Below are 18,034 nucleotides of genomic sequence, written 5' to 3'. Positions count from 1 at the left end.
GCATGGGTACACATCCTTGAATGAATTATCTGACAAACTACAAAGATTATGCGGAATTGCCTTGCTTGGTTACAGCCATCAACCTTGCAGGCACATTAAACTAATAAGTAAAATAAGATGCTATTAATTTATATTCTTAGAACTAGAATTTAAATATTCTCCAGGACTTAAAGTTATAATACTGGATACAGGCAGAAAATCAATTAATGATTTCTTTCCAAACCTAGGTCAGATAGTAACAATGTAGTCCCTATATAAGCTGGACACACAGTATAACCTGTAAGTATAAGGGAAAGGTTCAAGTGTTTGACAGGCTATCTGAAAATGCCTTGAACATAGCAATTGATGCGAAGCCTTCCAAGTATAAAAGCATGAAGTTTACCATTGATATTCCCTGGTAATGAGCCATGTGTGTGGGTAGAAATAGAAAACATGACTAACAGAAAAAGTCATGGCTGTGTTTCTGGAAGCTGAGATGTACTCACAGTACAATGATGGATCTACTGTCCTACTAGGCAAATTAAAATTTCTCTGGGTTACAATTACACCAGTAATGAGGTATGATACATTCCCACCAGTAATGATGTAATGGAGCTGCATAAAAACTAATTGGTGGCACTCCACAGTTTATTTTCAAACTATTGAGTTCAATAGTAACAAAGACCTACAATAAAACAAATTTTTCTTATACATAACCAAGTACAAGTATAGATGACTGCAAAAATGTAGTTTTATTATCTTTCCCATTATATCCAATTTTTGTTAATTAATGTGCAAGTAGACAAATATTATTAATCCTTTAATCAGGCTGCATAGCTTAGCTCTATAGAGATGTGAAACTTGATTTTCAAATGTTGCCACTGATGAAAGTTCTTGTATGAAACTGTTAACTGCCATGAGTTATAGGAGACATTAAACAACAAGCCATTACATTGTCCTGTTTATTGCGATTAATGACAACAAAATCCTTGTTATTATGTTACCTATGTATTGAATGTAATGAGATCAATTAGCCCATAAGATCTGCTTTATATATTCTACAGCTTTGATGTTCTGTACCAGCATGATAATCCATCATGTTTCTAACTGAACCATTCTGTGGTTCCTTACCATAACTCTAAAATAGAAAAAAAAGTATGTTTAGCAAAGGTAGATGAAAATATCTAGGCAGTACTTCTCAGCCATGGTCACTTGTCAAAACACTAGCGAAGATTGTAAAGGATCCGGATCCCCGGATCCCAAAATCAGAGATGTTTGATCAGCTTGGAGTGGGCTAAGAACTGGTATTTTTTAAAGCTCTCCTGGCCCTTCCTATGTGTGGCTAATGTTAATTGCTAACACTAGTGGGCACTTGCAACAGCACACATCAGTATCCTATAACACACTAATCCTCAAGCAAACACAGTAAGCACTATTATCCCACCCACGGATAAACTGAAGCAGCAAGTCATTTCTCCAATTGCTTTTGCTACCTACAGGCATTTGAATTTGGGTCTCAGACTTTGAATTCTTTGCCAGTGGTGGCTACCTAATAGTATATGAACTTAATAGTCAGAAAAGCAGTTGTAGAACCAAGACAAATGAGATATTCAGTGTCGCAGAAAAACCTCTGGAATTTTTGTTTAATATGTTGCTCATTGCAGTGCCTACAGTCATCCTACTTTAACCTTAACTGAACTTACTCAAGCAGAAGTCAAGGTCCAATGTCTCTTAAGACATGAAAGTGGAAAAATTCCTCATCTATATGACCAGAAGAGAACCAAACAGACACAGATATCTTCCAGTCTGCAGGATGTTTTCAGACTCTACTTGATCCCTTTGCCAGTCAATTCATCCATTACTGGACTATGCTGCTGAACTGATCAATGGAAAATTACTATTTAGAATCACTCAAGGTCACTCCAAGTGAGATAAGACGGAGAAGGGACAAGATGGGATTGATGGAGAAATTGGATTACAGGAAGAATCCTTGTCTCAGAGATGAGGTAGCAATTAATTTATGCCCAATGCTAGAGAGAAGCAGGAGACAGAAGCTAGCGAGCCACTGGTACTCATGCTTCCCACTACTGCAATAAGCATCTGAGGTCCTCAGGAATTCCTTCATCTAGCACTGAGCAAATCAGGAAACAACTTCAGGAACTCAGCTACATTTAGGAAAACAACTCCTCTCAGAAGATTCTCTTCAAATTTCTAACTTGTTTTTTGACCCCATCACACAGTTAAATTAAAAACTTGCTAAGAGACAAAGACTCCACCATAACCCTCAGAGTGATTGGGCTGGAGATTAAACTTCAGGTGCCCAAACTTTACATTAACCTTTGTATACATCAACAGAGATAAAGAAGTCTGACCCATGAGAATCACAAATCCAAAAAAAAAGAAACCTGTGAGTAAATTTGGTTGGCGAAGTCAGCATGCAGGAATAAAATACTCCTTTCCATTTTTACTAGCTTTTTTAAAAGTCAGCATACAAAGAACAGGGTTTTATTATGGCATTTTCACACATTATTTTTGCTGGCCACCTCCCCCAGTCCCTTTAACTTGTCTCTTTACACCCTCTACTAGGTTGCTTTCTCCTGTCATGTCACGTGGGTTCCACTATCCTCTCCTCCCACCCCCCTCTCCTGCTACACTCCATTTTATACTTCTTCCCTCCTCCATGGGTCTCTATTGTTCAGTAATCTATACTTCCATGTAGATGGGTATATGATATCCACATATTAGAGAAAACATAAGCATTGTCTTTGTGCACCAAGGTTACTTTGGTTGACATACTACATTCAACTTCATCCATTTCCTTGCAGATGCCGTGATTCTAATTTCCCAGCTATTGGGAACAGTGAAGCTCTTAAACAGAAATGTGAAGTTCTCTATGTGGTAAGTTAACTCAGAACCCTCTGGGTATATGTGCAGAAGTTCCAAGAGTGGTGCAGCTGGGTCATACGATACTTCTATTTTTGGTTCTGAAAAAGCTCCATTCTGATTTTGTGACTTTCTTATTACAGAGGATTAGTTGCCCTGTGGGCTTAAACAAGTCATTCACAGTTTCCAAGCCTTACATAATTTAAGGGTAAAGGAATTTCCTCATGGGATTGTTGAAGCAAATGAAAGACTGTATAAGAAGATCTGCGGAATCATAAAAATTGTCAGGCTACCTCCTATTGCTGCAGAATTATTACTTGTAGTTAAATTAAAACACACACACACACACACAAAAACCTCTCTGCTGCTTGTTGCCCTAGAGTAGCAACAGAGAGAAGTCTCCTTGAGAGGCAGTGTGATGCAAATCCATGCTGACTGTCCAAAGTACCCACCCTATCTATGCCTTCCGCTAGGGGCTCTACTTGAGAGCACATTTTTTTTTCATTCTCAGGACAAGTTCTCCAGGATCCCAAATCACACAGGCTCTTCTTGGATCCCTAGTTCTGGAGCATAGTTTGCCTGGCCAACAACCTCTGGAATGGAGTACTTTTCAGGAGAGACCTGCATAGAGTTTCTCTTGCCTGTCTTGGGCTTGTTACCCCATGTGTCTGTGTTTGCCATTTCCTCCCTCCTCCTGAGCTTGATTCCACTATCGTCAATGGCTTATTCTGAGTAGGGAGAGACATGTGGACATCTAACTGTTCCTTATAAAGACTTTCAAAGAGATAATTGATCTCTCAATTTCCCCATCTTTTACTTGGTGATAGGAGCCTCCAGTTCCATCCTCTGGTTATAAAGTTTATGGGGTGAATCCTACTGCTTCCCATTGGCATCACAGTCCTCAGACTGCACTCTAACTTCTCTCTGTTGTGGATCATTTACCATTCTTATAATGATGGATTTGTATGTTGTGTTTTTGCTCTGTTCTCTTTTGATGAGCATATAAAGCCGTGGAACATTTTTATTCCACCATTTTGAAATCACTTGTCTTCTGAAATGATTTATGGTTGTGTAAAAGCTTTGGTTGCTGCTGTTGTTTTAAATCATTTTCTATTTTCTGTAACTTTATTTTGTTTAATTTACATGGCCCAACAGTTTTTGAGTGACCAGTATGTGTCCATCAGTAGTCAGATAGATACTAAGGTGACACTCAAAGTCCAGTCAGGTGTGGCTTTTGTATATACAATGAAGAGATACACACCACATTAGCAAGACACATGAGGAACATTCTAAAGGAAGCGTTCAAAGCACTGTGCAAAGACACTGAAAAAATTATGTCAGATACAATAAAATGATGACTGTGTTGGCTCAAGTCAGACCAAAGTTTTGGAGACTTAAGGTGTGGGGAATGTAGAGGACAAACAGGCTGTGAAGACAGAACAATAAATTCCCATTGGCAGGACAAGTACCACACATTCAAGGAGCTCAGAGAACTCCACATGACTGAAGAACACAGAGAAAAGGTAGAAGGGGAATAGGGATGAGAAGAAAAAAGAGGTAGAGACCAGAGAGTCTGAAATTGTATGTAGATCTGAGGTTGTAACAGAGATTTTAAAAAAAGGAAGTCATTGCTCCAATCAAATATAACATGCATTATTTTGTGGGTACTAATATTTCAAGTTAAAACCACATGAATTATACTTTGAAGTATGCTTTTGCTTAAAAGAAATATGTTGATTTTTCTTTCTCCAATAGTAGATTTTCTAACAAAAGGCAATAAACATTCTATTCTTTGTTGAAGGTTGTTATGTAAGTTAGTTTCCTCTGACCTATTGCATTTTATTAATCTATCCAGTTATTCACTTTTTTAAAATTCTTGTTTGAGACAAGTTTTCATTGTAGACAATACTGACTTCTAACTCATGATATGGCTGCCTCTTTCCTCTGATCTTCATCTCCCAAACACTGAGATCACAGGTGTTTATCACCACACCTGGCTTTCCTCCTCCTCCTCCTTTATGTGTTTGAGTGTTTCATCTGCACGTATGTTTGTGTACTGTGTGCATGCTTGGCACCCGCATAGGCTAGCAGAAGGCATCAATGCCCCTAGAATTAGAGTTAAGGATGGCTGTGACTTTCCATGTAGGTGCTGGGAATAGAACCTGGGCACTCTTTACAACAGCAAGTCCTCTTAATTGCTGAGCTATCTTTCCTGCCCATGTGCAATTGTTCTTGCATCAATACCGAAAGGCTTAAATAACCTTCAATATGTCTTCATACTGACAGAACAAGCTCCTTCTAGTTTCCCATTCAGTTTTGAATTGAATTGAAAAATCCTGATTTGATCGTACGTCTAACTGTATGTATGCATGTATGTGTGTATGTATGTATGTAGGCAATATACATGAGTTTTCATTTTCTCACCAAGCTTTCTTAAGTCCATATATAAAGTAAAATCCTAGTCTATTCCATCATAGAGAATGTATAGGCCAGTGCACTTAAAGACTCATTAGCAATAACAAGCACCCATTTTGCACCTCTGTACCAAGCTCTCTTACATGCATTAGCTGTTGCAACTTTTCTGCCTGCCTGGCTGTATTTTCCTGTGGCCCCTGTCAACTTTACCCACAGAAAGAGTTACTTCAATCATTCTCATGCTACAGAAGTAAAACATGCTCAGGGAGGCTCACTTAGCTCTTAGGATTACCTGGCTAAGAAAAGGCAGAGCATGGGAATTTTCTCTTCAAAATTTCTGTGATACCTAACAGTGATCAATTATTCTTACTCTGTATGACCAGAGAAATCTGTGCAATACCCTTCTACTGTGTTTACAATACTGGCTTGCAATCTTACTATTTTTTCATCTCTTCTGACACACTCTTATTTGTCACTGTACATTTGTGCCTAGTACAGTCGTTGAGATCTCAGTTTCAGTCAGTAGAGCCTTGATTGGCTCATCCATTTATTCTTGCTTTAGCAGAACCAGAGAGCTAAGAAGAGCTAGAATGGACGTCATGGACAGCAGAATAGAAAACAAGCATGAACAAATTTTAGTACTTCCTATACTGTCTTACCATACCCCCAAACTGATTGCCTAACCTCAGCAATTCTGACCCCAGAGTTGTTTCCATTCCATTTCTGGAAGTTAAGAAATGAAAAATAGACCCAGAAGGCAAGCGCCAGGGAGAGCTACTTAGAGTCATTGCATACCCAAAGTGGAAAAGGGGACTGTGTACTACAGTGTGAGAAGGGGAGTGTGTAAAGTGAGAGCCTGGCTCTTACCATTCCTGGGGTCATTCTGTGACTGGTGACTGCTTCCTTTCTCTATTTTTAATCTAACCCCAGTAACAACTAAACATTCTTCATCAGTAGCTGGTGTCCTACATGGCTTGACCCGCCTAGAGAGAGGAGCCAATTATCTGCACATGCTGGTTACATTAGTTTCAGTGCCTTTGTACAGAGTTCTCATGTCCTTGCTCTCTTCTCCAGTGTCTCCTCAGAGACACCACTCCTTTGTAGCCAATTTTCCCTTCAATATCTTAGCAAATTTCAATCAGCTCAACAAATATTTGAAAGAAAACTCAAATCTAAAACTACTTTTATTTCTAAGAACATTTTCCCATTCTATTTAGCTCAGACCAAAAATAAAAACAATCAGGCTTCTCCTGGAAGAATTCTCAACCTCTAATGCTCTAAATAATTGGGTTTAGTTATTTCTACACATCCACCATGCACTTGCCCTGTGTCTACTGATGGTGTGGGTTCCTAGTAGATAAGTCAGTGTGATACCACATGCATGCAGTCTGTGCAGAGGCAGACAACACGAAGATGCTTACAGTGTTGAAGGAAGTCTAGGAAGCTGCAAAGAAAAGAATGGGCTTCAGAGAAAGAAGGGATGTGAAAGAAGGGGTAGGAATAATGGAAAAATCTGGCCAACAGACACAGGGTGAATTTTTTTCCTTTACTTTTGAGGTACAGTTTTAGATAGTATGTACCACAAACTGCTGTGGTGGCTTTTGTATATCATCTTGTTCAACACTTACAGGAACCCTTACCAAAAAGTTTTAAAATGTTTAGCAACTTTAAATACATACCCTATGCTGTTCAATGGGCTCATTTGTCATCTGATTTTCACACATGTAGAATTCAAGGTGTCGAGAAGCTGAAGAGGTAGAATTTGAACACAAACTGCATGTCCTTTGATGGAGCATCCCACAGAGAAGTGTCTGAGAACTGTGGTGTCTCACAGCATGGGAGTCATAGATACAGCTGCCCTTGAACATTTGACACAGGCCAGTGATAACTGAAAACTCTTACCAGTGTTTTTATATACCATGTGTAAAGTGCGCAGCAGATTTTGAAGACCTAGTATGTGACTGAGACTCATTTAATCTTGTTTTGTGTAGTGTGTTCACAGTAAAATGATTACTAGAACATTTGAAGCTGCAGATGTGCCTCACAGTGTAGCTATTAGGCTGTTCTAAAGGTGACAAGGGTGGGCAGCAGCATCCCCCAGGTAAGGGCATTGTTGTCCCAGTGTCATCCCAGGCATTCTGTGACAATTACCCAAGAGTTCCCAGGAGAATGAATTTCTTTGGACTGAATAATTAGACAACTGTACTGCCTCAGTTAAACTGAATAGTCCCAGAACTCCAAAGCTGACTAGTTCCTCTAAGGCTTGTGCTGTCTGAGCCATGTGAAGAGTCTGAGGTTCAAAGGACAGTGCCTGATTAAGGTTTTCAGTGGCTCAGTGGAAACCCACAAAGAGCCAGGGAATCTGACTAAGAAAATCGTAAGCCACGCCAGAATCCAGTGTACTAAGAACTGTAAGAAAAGGCAGGGTCGTTCATCTGGTAGTAGTTTCTAACCCTAACACACACAGAGATTTAAATATTAGATTGTGGTAAAAGTTAACTCCAGGGTCCCATTCCATTTTTCCAATCCAACATTATAGAAATCATTAAGAAGAGAAGTGATCTACGTACAGACACCTGGGTGTGGGAGGGGCAGGAAAGGATCCTGGGAACCGTATGAAGTAACTAACAAAGATGGATTTGACTACATCCATGACACTCGGCTGGGTTTATATCGGCTTAATCCCAACCTATGAAGCAACAGGATATTCTGAAAGCTAAACAAAGCTGTCTGCAATTTGTATTTCCCCTGATGTTACCCAGCTTCAATTTCATGTTTTCCCCATTCTTCAGACTCTTATGGACTACTTACTCTTGGACAACGTCATGAACCACACGTGTTCCAAAGGAAGAGTTCAAATTCTCCTCCTGGGAATTGTCTCCCATGGGAATTCCTGAAATGGTTGCTATGAAAAATGAATCTTCTGGCTCCGTTCTGAAGATCAGTGCTCTTCACTTCCTGCTGTAGTAACCTGGAGACTGTTCAGCGCTCATGGTTCCTAAGCTGAGACTTTCAAATGCAATATGACCCCAATTCATAGGAGGCAGGAGAACACACTGAAATGCCAACATCTGGGGATACAGACCCTGCCTCAAGAGGGTTCTTTTCTCTTCTCAATCCCCAGAGGCCCAGACGAAAATACAAACTACAGTAGTGTTAATGAGCACATTTCTGCTATTTTGCACGTTACTGTGACCCCCCCGCCCCCCACCTCTGGGAGACAGCACCAAATATCTACTATGTGCTTGGCCTGCTATATACCAGGCTGCACAAGAGTGATCATTTAAAATTGCCCATTTTAATTTCAACTTTTTGGATTTTTGTATTTATTCAGTAGGGTGTGGGGGCATATGCCAAGAACAGAGGGTAACAGGAATTGGTTCTCTCATACTGTGTGGGATTGGGAAAGTGAATTCAGGTCCTCAGACTTGGTGTCCTTTACTTACTCAGCAACATTGTTGTTTCTCTTCCCCATTTTCATTTTAACAGGGAGGAAACTGAGGCAGACTGACGAGAAACTGACAGACAGGGTGGCAGCTGTGATAAGAATCACAGCAGCATAGGTACCTGAACGTCTGGAGCAAGCATCCACAGGCAGGCTTAGCTGAGGGCGTTCTGTGTGCCTAAACTCAGTGGCATACTCCCTTCCACATGATACTTTAGCAAGTTCAGAAGCTTCCTTGCCACCACTTAAAAAAGTGTTTCACATGACTGTGCAAGTCAAGACATGTTAGCTGACCATGTTTTCTCATCTGTAAAATGGGTTAAAATGATAGTTCCACCAACATATCTTGTCATTAAGGGGTCATGTATGGTTCTTTGTCCAAGTCACATATTTTATATCATTTCATTGTTTCCCCACCTTACTCTACAGAATATTTGAAATGGGTTGGAAATTTGCAAGAATGCCTTTAGGGCTCCATTCACCATCCCTAAGTGTGGATACTAACATAAGCCACATGCTCCTGACTGAGGTTGATGGAATGAAAGAGCAGCTCTGAAACACTATTTATTGATAGAATTTCTATCAACATGCCTTTGCACTGGAGCTGAATATAAATGCTGTTTATCTTATTTCTTCTCTTAAAATGAAGGAGTAAGGCAAACAAGACCCTTCATTTTCATTGCCTCATTACCCACAAGCTTGGAGCATGCTTCTTTTAATTAATTCATCCTGTATACCTGGTGTCCAGAGTCCAAGAAATAATGATCACAGGCCTCATCCCAGAGTCCGCTGCCTGAAGCAAGATTCTTGGGAAGAGCTGTGAACAATGAGTGATCGGCTCTGGGGATACTTTATACCAATCCCTGAGGTATCATTTTTCTGGACAGTTCCAATCTTGGAGTAAGGTCAGAGAATAAGATGAAGCCTTCATGGGTAAATATAGAACCAGGTGTTAAAAACCACAAGACGTCATACATAAACAACAGCTGCTCCGAGGAACACAGAGACCCCACCACTTGGCAGCCACTCCTGCCCTCTTCAGAGATGGTGGGAGAAGGAAAACGAAGCACCCACAGTGTGTGGCCAGGCCTCCATGTCTGTGATCATCATGAAAGTATGTAGAAAGAGTCAGGCAGTTCTCCTGAAATGGGGGGTGGGAACAGATTCTGTCAAGACTCTCTTCTGCAGTTCTGGTCTTAGAATCATTGGCTGGCCCAGTGATGTGATGTGGGGACTTTTTACTGGTGTAGCTCAGACTTTTGTTCTGAGAGCTTTGTGCCTGTAGTAGCAGATATGCATAGACATGGGGGAAAGCAGCATTAATACACAGTCTGTCCATGTGATTGCTTTTCAGATCCTATTACCTCATCCTATTCTCCAAAGAACTTCATCATAATTCTCAACTTACAAAGTAAGAAACTGAGGCTCAGACTTAAAATTTGGATTAGGTGACTTGTATATGGTCTGACCGAAATTCAAATTCTACCTTATTTACAATGATACAAACTTTTCCCAGTAGTAGCAACTACTAATTGAACTTTCCTAATTCCCATTCATCATTTATGATATTAGAACTCTGATAGACACATGAGGTTCTCTGGTCACTAAAATGCCTTCACTAATGCTATCCTAGTCAAGTCTCTACTGACATGTTTGTTGTGTGATATTTTGTTTGTGTTCTGACAAATAAAGCTTGCCCGGAGATCAGAGGGCAGAGCTAGCTACTGGTTAACCATAGAGGCCAGGCAGTGGTGGCATACACCTTTAATCCCAGCACTTGGGAGGAGGAAGCAGGAAGATCAGAAGTTCAAGGCCACCCTGGGCTACACAAGATTGAACCAGTCTGAAAGAGAAACAGAGCTGGTGAGTGATGGCTCATACCTTTCATTTCAGCAGTAGGGAAGTGGAGACAGGATCTGGGACCCATTCAGTCTGAGATTTCGTAGAGGTAAGAAGTCTCTAGTGGCTGCTGCTCTGCTTCTCTGATCTTTCAGCTTTAACCCTAATAGCTGACTCCAACTTTTTATTGATAAGATTAATTAGATTCACACTTCACATGTTATTCAGTTTTACACCATACATACAAAATACCGGAAGTGAACAATTTGAAAGAAGGGGTTTTTGAGTCATGATCTCAGATCTTTAGTGGGTCACCTGGCCCAGTGGCTAAGGGAAGTAGCTGGCCCACGTCAATTAGGATGCAGATTTCTGATGATCTACTTCCTGCAACTCGGCCTTGACTCCTAGAGTTCCCACCAACACTCAGTCTTTCCATAAGCTAGGGACCAAGACCTCAAAACTGGAGCTTTTGTGAACAATTTAAGATCCAAGCTGTAGTACTCTACTTAATTCGTTATACTCAATTAGGACTTTAAACAGATTTTGTATATAGACATGGACAGAGATGACTGCTTGAAAGGATGGTAGGCAGTAAATGGTCGAAATCCCTAATTTTACTTATCTGGTGGCTGAGATTCCAGAAAATTGAGAAGGTTCATTTAAAATCAGTACCAAAGACAAGAAATAGAACCCAGGCCCCTCAGGGGAACTTTCATTGCTATGGTTCTCGTGAACAGATGAATTACAGGGAATATGCTGTCTGTAAACTATGGAATATTACTCACACATGACAATGGAGGCATCTTATTATTTACAACAGAGATGAGAATTTGAGACTAGAGTGCTAAACACATTCCAGTCTCCTACATGGTAACTAACCATCTAGTGTGAATGTAGTGTTCAAGGTTCAGCTGCTACCAGGCTTCAAATATAAATACATTAACAGTAGAAGAAGCCAACACATCTTCCTCTTCCACAATGAAATCTTGAAGTCTGTCTGAGTCCTACAAGACAGGCTAGAATCCAGAAAGAGAAGATTTGTCTTGATCACTCTTTGATTTTGAACAGAATGAAGAATTTTTAAATGAGATTTAGAGCTCCAAGATGATTCAAATGAATGATACATTTTAGTAATTAAGATCTCAGGCTTCTATTCTGATGATGTGGATTATGTCTTCAATTTAAAGCTGTGTTCTTCAGTCAGAACCTCTGCACTTCCTTACAGAAAGTATCTGGCCACCTCTGTAAGATGTTGGCTCAAATCTCAATAACAATGGATGACTGTCTCCAACTGTGTGTGTTTGTCTTCTGGCTTTGATTACAGACATATTAAAGAAATATTCATTGTGTCTAAATCAACGAGAATTTACAAGAGGAGAAGGAAAGGAGGGAGGAAGGAAGAGAAAGAGGTAGGGAGAAAAGAAGGGTGTAAGAAGTGGAGGGAAAGAAAGAAATTAAGTTCTGCATGTATGCCAAGACCAAAACTGTTGGGTACCATCAAGACAGCCCCCAGGATCTACCCCCTCTAGAGCTCTTCCCCAAAAATTGAGTGTTAAAGCAAGTTGCTATGGTCAAATATGATACTGCATGTCTGGAGATTGAGGCTGCAGCTGTCTTTTGCTGACCCAGTCCCACCCTTGTCTTCTGATTCTAGGACACAGATTCAGATCTTTTTCCAGACTTAATCCTTGTCCCTGCCCTATGGCCACACGGTTTGCCACACAACCAAAATTTAAACATGCTTATGATCAGTTCTTACTTGTGAACAGAGAGGCTGAGATGTGCTTCTCAACTTCAACATGCCTAGAAGCCTCTGTGAAATCTTACTGTCCTGCAGGATCTTCTTCCAAGTCCTGGAGTAAAGCCCAAGTATCTTCATTTAAAACAGGTTGCTGATGATGTGGATGTTGACATGAATCCGAGACAATACTTACAGCAAGGATATAAAATACAAAAAAGAGAGGCCTTTGAGATGCTTTACAAACAAATAGAAATAATGTAATAGATAATTAAAAAGTGAAATGCCGGGCTTTGAGTAGGGTAAGTCTCATCTCTAGAAAGTGCTGCACGGAGGCCTGCCTTTCACCAAGAATCCAGCAGCTGTTGCAGAGACCACATGAGACTTGACCTCCTGGAAACTCATCCTGGAAGGCCTTCTGAATATGTAGGATGGAAAGAATGAGCTCCGTGTCTGCAGAATTACTTCCTTCACAGCCAAGAACATACACTTTCCCTAGAGTGAAGTCTCCCTTCACTTTTTCCTTTGCCAAGACTCGAGAACTCACACTGAATGTGGGGATGAAAACTGAGCAGTCAGCTCCCTTGACAAAATTGGAAGCACACACCAGATAGCTTTATCTAAGACTAAATAGTTATTGTTTGGCAAGTGTTGGGAACAGTGGTTGGAGCAAGACATAAATTCTGTTATTTTTCTTCTCACCTACAACTGTCGGGCTGCTTTTTCTTGCAGGTGCTATTGTTTTGTTGTTGTTTGGTTGGTTGTGAATTTCTATTTTAATCCAGCTTCATATTGAAGTTGTCCAATAAACTTACATTTAAGAAAGGCATCCACTCATTCAATGTATCACTGTTTCTAGAAAACTTAGGACTCCACATCCAGAAAGGAGCCTTTAAATTTGGGTATATTTCTATGTTGATAGCCAGCTAAGAGATCAACTACCTTCTGCTTCAACACTTTTAGTGCTGCTCAACTGACTTACCAGAACTCAGAAATCCCTGTATATTTTTGCACATTGATGTTACAAAATCTGGACGGATGCTAGCTGGATCTGGCCTCATGTATTTCACTTATTAGTCCTAACTTTACTCTACAGGTGAGAAGAAAGGCGCAATTCCTCCTTGGAGTGATGGCTGTTGGCATGACTCCAGTGTGGTTCTTCAGCAGCCACATTCTCCAGGTCAAAAGTTCTTTGTCCCTTTGACTCTTCCTTGTATAAAAACAAATCTCCATCCTAATGACTGAGCCCTGAATATGCTGGGGTGTGTTTCCTTAAACCCTGGTTCTCAGCCAAGGGTAAGATTCCAAGTGGGAGCCAATAGCTTGTTCCTGTCACAGCTCTTACATTAGCAGTTTGTACCTTGTGTGCATCCTGGGCTAACATCACAGTCAGAAAGAGGAGGAGGTGGGACCAGAAAAAGAAGGGTCTGTCTGAGTTTACTAAGCCCTTCCTAACACTTATAGCTGCATAGGAAAGTTAACCTCTCTAAGCTGGAAGTTTTACACAGGACAAAATGAGTTCGAAATTATTCTGTGTGGTGGTTAAATGTTGCTTATTTTTAATTACTTGTAAAGAAAACAAATTTAAATGGCCCTGTTGCCAAAACCAAGTATCATTTGAAAGGAAAAGTAAATTGTTGTAGAATGTATGTTACCAGTGATTATTTTTAAAATGTAATTCAAGTTTACAGTATTACTTGATGTCTCTTTATAAAATTGAATGGAGAAACAATGTTAGAACACACCTACATCCTGAAGAATTTTATAGCTTCACCTTATATAGTGACAAAGTTCAAATGTTTCTTAGAGTTGAGCCATTGTCTTTCATGGGCAAATAATGAATTAACCCTGAGACTTCTCATTAAAATGCCACATTGTAGCCATCAACTGAACACATTATAAACTTTTCAGACAGTATATCATAAACAAAATGTTTTTACTTGTACTATAAAGAAGATGAAATTTTTGCTGTTAACTCTGTATTCATTTATTGAAAATGTTTATTTACCTTTTAGAATTTCTTATGAAGTCATTTGGAAATTATACACTTAATTTAATAAAATACTTTTGTCATGAAATTAAATTAATTAATGAGATTTGCTGATAAATGGGGAAAGAAATTTTAGCAATATCTCATGCAAAATGGACATCCAATCATCATAATTATTATTAATTTCCTACTTTATTCAGGTATTTTACCAAGTAACATAGTATCGTTGTGAAAATCATTTAATCATCTTACATATCACAGTTTCCTAGCATGGTTATCTCATTAGGAAACTAGTGACATGAACTCATTGTGGTGGTTTGAAAGAAAATGGCCCCCCAAAGGGAGTGGTACTATTAGGAGGTCTGGATTATTGGAGGAAGTGTGTCACTGTGGGGGCAGACCTTGAGGTCTCTTTTTCTTAAGCTTCCCTCAGTGTGACAATCAGTTGACTTCCGGTTGCCTCTGAGTCAAGATATATGACTCTCAGCTCCAACATCACATCTGCCTGCATGTTGTCATACTTCCCATCCTGATGATAATGGACCAAACCTCTGAAACTGTAAGCAAACCACCTCAATTAAATGTTTTTATTTATGAGTTACCATGGTCAAGGTGTCTCTTCACAGTAATAAAAACTCCAACTAAGACACACATCTTTTTTCATATCTTCTTTTCCTTGAATGTTAACCTACCATCATTTCAGTCACTTGAGCACAGATAAAAATTGTACACCAAATACTTAGAGCACTCTTCTTATCTTTGAACCATCTAAAAATAAGATGAAAATAGTATTCATTAAAACCTGTTAAACATTTTTGAAATATTGAAAAAATAAGAAAAGTGTAGATAGTAATACATACATATACACTCCCCTAAATATATATGTGGGAGAGAGAGCCTATTACCTCCCAAAATGGCATCATCCTGATTAGACTCAGCTTTTTCAATTGAGCCCTTGAACTATTACGAATGTTTTTCTTTAACAATTTTAGTGTGTGTAAAGTATGTCTCTGTGTATGAACATTTTGCATGAATTCAAGTGCATGTGTGTGTTAGTATGTGCAACTGTGTGCAAAATGGAAGTGGAGGTCCAAGATGATATGCAGAATCATCTTCCATCACTCTCCACTGTATCGTTATGACAGGATCTCTCAATCAAACACAGAGCTTGCTGATACAGCTAGTCTTGCTAGGCAACTTCCTCTGGGATTTCCTGCCTCGGTTTTAGAGGACAGAAGGTCATTGCCAGGCCCACCCAACATTTATGAGTTTCTGGGAATCTGAACTCTGGTCCTTGTGTTTGCAAAGCAAGCTCCCTTCACTCCTGAGCCATGTTCGCAAATCAAACTGCTTTATTTATACTAAACCATTCTTGTATGTTCAACTATTCACAAAGATGGCTTTGACACCATGTTGAAATCTAAGCAGGCCTGAACACAGCCAGAACACCAAAGAAAGAAACAATGCCAGCATGCATGGTTTCATCCTGGTAACCCCGTGAGATCTAGCCATCACGACGGCTTCCTTCTCTAAGTCCTTGCAGAATCTCGCTTTAGCAGCTGCCTTTTCAGTTCTTGTCACAGATCCCCCAAAGCAAGTCTTGCTGTCACTAATATGAAACGAAAGAACTGCTTCATGTTCCCCTTTGACAGAATTTCTCATTAAACTAGAATAGAATTTGTCAAACACATATTAGAGGGAAAACTTTTGTAGAATAGTGTTCTTTTAAAAAAAGTAATTGTCTAGCACAACAATTAGGGTGTTTGGCCATCCCATCACCAGAGTAGGTCAGTTCGGGCTGTCTCTCGACCATTGCCAGCAGTCTGTTGTGTGGGTATCTTTGTGGATTTCTGTGGGCCTCTCTAGCACTTTGCTTCTTCCTATTCTCATGTGGTCTTCATATACCATGGTCTCCTATTCCTTGTTCTCCCTCTCTGGTGTTGATCCAGCTGGGATCTCCTGCTCCCCCAAGCTCTCTTTCATTACCCCCACTCATGTCCAGGCTATTCATGTAGATCTCATTCCATTTCTCTGTCATTGGGTGATCCCTGTGTCTTTCTTGGGGTCCTGTTTTCCAGGTAGCCTCCCTGGTGATGTGAGTAGCAGACAAGTCATCCTTGTTTCATGTCTAGTATCCTGCTATGAGTGAGTACATACCATGTTTGTCTTTCTGAGTCTGGGTTACCTCACTCAGGATGATTTTTTCTAGATCCATCCATTTGTCTGCAAACCTCATGATGCCATTGTTTTTCTCTGCTGAGTAGTATTCCATTGTGTATATGTACCACATTTGGTTTATCCATTCTTCAGTTGAAGGGCATCTGGGTTGTTTCCATGTTCTGGCTATTACAAACAATGCTGATATAAACATAGCTGAACAAGTGCTCTTATGGTGTGGTTGAGCATTTCTTGGGTATATGCCCAAGAGTGGTATAGCTGGATCTTGGCGGAGATTGATTCCCAATTTTCTAAGAAAGTGCCATATTGATTTCCAAAGTGGTTGTACAAGCTTGCATTCCCACCAGCAGTGGAGGAGAGTTCTCTGGATGCAGAGATCCATGACTAGGCCCCGGGTGGATCTCTGGGAGTCCAATTAGCGAGAATAAGGAGGGTTTATATGAGTGAGAATTGTTGAGACCAAGGTTGGATAAAGCACAGGGACAAATAGCCAAATGAATGGAATCACATGAACTATGAATCAATGGCTGAAGGGTCCCCACTGGACCAGGCCCTCCGAATGGGTGAGACAGTTGATTGGCTTGATCTGTTTGGGAGGCATCCAGGCAGTGGGACCAGATCTTGTGCTCATTGCATGAGTTGGCTGTTTGAAACCTGGGGCCTATGCAGGATTGTTTGGCTCGGCCTGGGAGGAGGGGACTAGACCTACCTGGACTGAGTCTACCAGGTTGACCTCAGTCTGTGGGGAAGGCTTTGCCCTGGAGGAGATGGGAATGGGGGGAGGGGTTGGGGGGAAGGTGAGGGGGACGGGAGGGGGGGAGAACAAGGGAATCCGTGGCTGATATGTAGAACTGAATTGTATTGCAAAATAAATTAAAATAAATTAAAAAAAATTGTATAGACCATGAAAAAAAAAAAAGTAATTGAAGATTTATAAATACATTTGGGAGTGACTAAAATGTGAGAAACTTCTAAATATTCCAAATCAACAATAACTTACTAAATAATCTACAAATTATTATAAAAATAAGTTTATTTGGGCTTAAGAGGCGGCTCAGCAGTTAAAAGCAATTGTTGCTCTTGTAGAGGACCAGAGCTCAGTTCCCAGCCAGTGCCCTCATTAAGTGGCTCACAACTACCTGTAACTTCAGCTCCATGGGAACTTTTAGCCCCCTCTTGGCACATGCAGTCAAGTACACACACACACACACACACACACACACACACACACACACACACAAAATTTTGTTTGGAATTTTTTCCTTTGTTTTGGTTTTTGGTTTTTGGTTTTTGGATTTTGGAGACAGGGTTTCTCTGCAACAGCCCTGGCTGTCCTAGAATTCGCTTGTAGACAAGGCTGGCCTCAAACTCAGAGATCCGCTTGCCTCTGTCTCCCAAATGCTGGAATTAAAGGCAAACACCAAAACTGCTTGGCAAAGATTTTAATGCATTTGCTGACATTAATAGTTTTCTGTAGTAGGTGTGATAAATTTTACACGGCCCAACCCCTAGAAGAAGTTAATTGATAACTGCTAAGAGAAGGAGAGTCAGTCTTCTCCAGGGAACC

This window comes from Peromyscus californicus, unplaced genomic scaffold, assembly GCF_007827085.1.
Source record: "Peromyscus californicus insignis strain IS unplaced genomic scaffold, ASM782708v3 Scaffold_11__1_contigs__length_118956290, whole genome shotgun sequence".
Taxonomy (NCBI): Eukaryota; Metazoa; Chordata; class Mammalia; order Rodentia; family Cricetidae; genus Peromyscus; species Peromyscus californicus.
The sequence above is the reverse complement of the archived record's forward strand: the minus strand, read 5'-3'. Positions refer to the sequence as shown.